Source organism: Chrysochloris asiatica, unplaced genomic scaffold, assembly GCF_000296735.1.
Source record: "Chrysochloris asiatica unplaced genomic scaffold, ChrAsi1.0 scaffold00122, whole genome shotgun sequence".
In the NCBI taxonomy this organism is placed as follows: domain Eukaryota; kingdom Metazoa; phylum Chordata; class Mammalia; order Afrosoricida; family Chrysochloridae; genus Chrysochloris; species Chrysochloris asiatica.
Window position 1 is genome coordinate 767,974 of NW_006408640.1, and position 3,091 is coordinate 771,064.

The window sequence follows — 3,091 nt, forward strand, 5'->3', positions numbered from 1 at the left end:
CAGTTCAAATGGCTTCGCAGTCTCGCACAATAAACCAAAGCGACACACCAAGACTCTGACAATATAGAGTCCTGATGTGTCTCTTTCGTTTATTGTGCGAGACTGCGAAGCCATTTGAACTGCACAGTTGGAGGTTTAAGCTCACCAACTGCTCCTAGAAAACCCTATTTTTACAGTAGGTATATTAGAAGCTCTGGGAATGTAGTGGTTGGGAATCTGGCTGCGAACCTCATGGTCAGCGATTCGATGCTGCCAGCTCTTTCATGTGAGAAAGATGAGGCTTTCTATTTCCGTCAAATTTAAAACCCTTGGAAACCCTGTTCAGGATCTCTTTTAGTCGGAGCCAATTCAATGCCGCATATCAACATATATATATATATATGTTTGTGTATATGTGTGTGTGTGTGTGTATAAAAGGAAAAAAAAATGGTATTTGCAAAGAAGTCATTGGTCTTACAAAAATTGTATCATGTGATCTCCAGAATCATTTCTATCACCAACTCTATATTTTCCAATGACATATCCTTCCTCTTTGTGTCCAACCTTGCATTTCAATCATCAGTAATTATCAATGCATTTTTTAACTACATTTTGGTCAGTTTCATACTGAAGAAGTTGGTAGAATTCTTCAATTTCATCATCACTGGCTTTAATGTTTGGTGCATATATTTGAATAATAGTTGTATTAACTGGTCTTCCTTACAGGAAAATGGATATTAACCTATTATAGACAGAACTGTTCTTCGAGATAGATATTGAAATATTCTTTTTGGTGATAAATGTGACACCATTCCCCTTCAATTTGTTATCCCTGGCATACTAAACCATGTGATTATCAGATGCAAAATTGCCAATAGCAGTCCATTTCAGTTCATGCATTCCATTTCTTTTTTTATTTTATTGTGAATTGAGTGATAGTTTACATGGGAGAATATCAGCTTTACATTCATCCTATTGTATTTTGTTTCATTGTAATGATTACATTCTCCTCCATGCATCATCATTCAACAGCATTTGCATCCATTCCCTCTGGTTTTTTTTTGAATGTACACCAAAATACTCAGGAATATATAACCATTCAAAAAACCAAAGGGTACACCCTGCAAGCCTGCACCCTGGCTGTCAGTACATAGTTCCCAGCCACTCTATCTCTCCACGTCATTGTCTCTGCCTCTATCTCTGGCATCACTGCATCTCTGGATAGGGTCCCGCATTTTGCCCTTCTCTCTTGATGGTCCCAGGGTCCTCTGCTCCTGGACTGCAAGATCAACCACTCCTCTCCTTTTACATTATTATTACGATTGCAACACTCACAATCAGGCCTGATAGCAATTATTCACTATTGAACCACAAGAATCTTATCCCCATCTCTTTAACTCACAGACAGGTTGGAAACCACTCAGTGGAGATACTACCATCCTCCATATGCTCTGAAACTAGGCTCCCTCTTGAAAGCTTGAAAGCCAGTAACTTCTTGCCATTGTAGCCCCCCATTTGGGTAGCCAATGTCTAAGTTGGGAGGTGGAAATGATCTCGCTGTAAAGATTCATTCCCTCTTTTGAGCCACTACATCCAAAAGTATAGGTCAACTTCATCAAATTTTAGTGGATTACACTTTTTCCCTCTTCTTTTTTCCACTAATCAAGTTTTGATCATCCAGCCATTGAGGCCAGGTCAAATGGGAACTATCTGCAAGTGTGGGAGTTCTTGTGCATCTCCCCTCATTTCATATCAAATGGACGATTCACTCTCTGCTCTAGTCCTCTGTAGCCCAAGAGTCCCCAGGTCTTGCCATACTGCTGGCCAACCAGGTCTCAATCCAGGTTGACAGGAGTCTATTGAATGTGGTCAGACTTAGCTCTCAACTTCATTGCTGTTTTCCCTCCAGTTTCCCTTATCAGTAGACCAATGTGGTCACCAGCAAGATCACATGCCTGCTCATGTATTCCCCTTGAGTCTCAGTCTTTGAAAGGGGTTTGCCCTGAGAGGACCTGACCACTGGTCTTCATGGCTCATCAGTGAGCAACTTGTTTGTTCTTGTAGTTGTCAATTGGAATGTTGTTATTGTTTTTAATTTTTCCTCCTGGTCTTTCTTTCAAGAAGTATCTTCTGTTCTTCTAGCCACACCAGGCTGGTCTGCTTGTCCTTTCAAGTGGAAATTTCCCACCTCAGAAGCTTCTGGATGGGGATCAGGATTCTACCTATGGTCTTATGTAATGCAAAGGCTCTGCAGGAAGTCTCATTTTAGGTACTTTAATTAGTTATAGGCTGAAGATGGACTTACAAGCTTTCTATGGTGATGTTTCTGGCTATTCTTTTCTCTCCCCTTCAAGTGCCTATTTTACAATAGTAGGAAACGGAAACCAAGATTCAAAAGATAGCCAAGCATCTTAACATTATTTCCTCTCTTTTACACATTCAAACCATGCCTCAATCCCAGTATCCAAGAGCCCTGTTGTTTCAAGGTTGAGCACACATCACTATTTATCTCTGTTCCATTTAGCCCATGCACACCTGCTTAAATGTTCTCCCTTCCACCTTGTTTTACCATTCCTCTACTTTTGTGTATTGTCCCCATTCCCCTAGCACCCAGAGTAAACTGTGTCTATTCCCTACACTGTGCTCCACTTCCCCTCCCACTCCTCACCCCACCCCAATACCCTACACTTCCCCTCCCGCTCCTCATCCCACCCCAATACCCTGGTAACCAACAATTTTTTTTTTTCCCTTTTAGTGTGGGTATTTTTCATAAGCATTTACAAAAATGGTCCTGTGCTGTATTTCTCCTTTTATGACAGACTAACTTCATTCAGCATAATGTCCTCAAGGTTCATCCATGAAATGCGGTAGCTTGTAGCTTCCTTGCTATTCCTCAAGGTAGCCTAATATTCCATTGTGTGTATGCACCAAAGTTTGTTTATCCATTCTTCAGTTGATGGGCACTTAGGCTGTCTCCATCTGTTTGCTATTGTAAACAGTGCTGCTATGAACATTGGTGTTCATATATACTCATGTTAAGGCTCATATTTCTTAGAGATAAATGCCGAGTAGAGGAACTGTTGGAGCTCTGGTAGTGTAGTAGTTACGAATT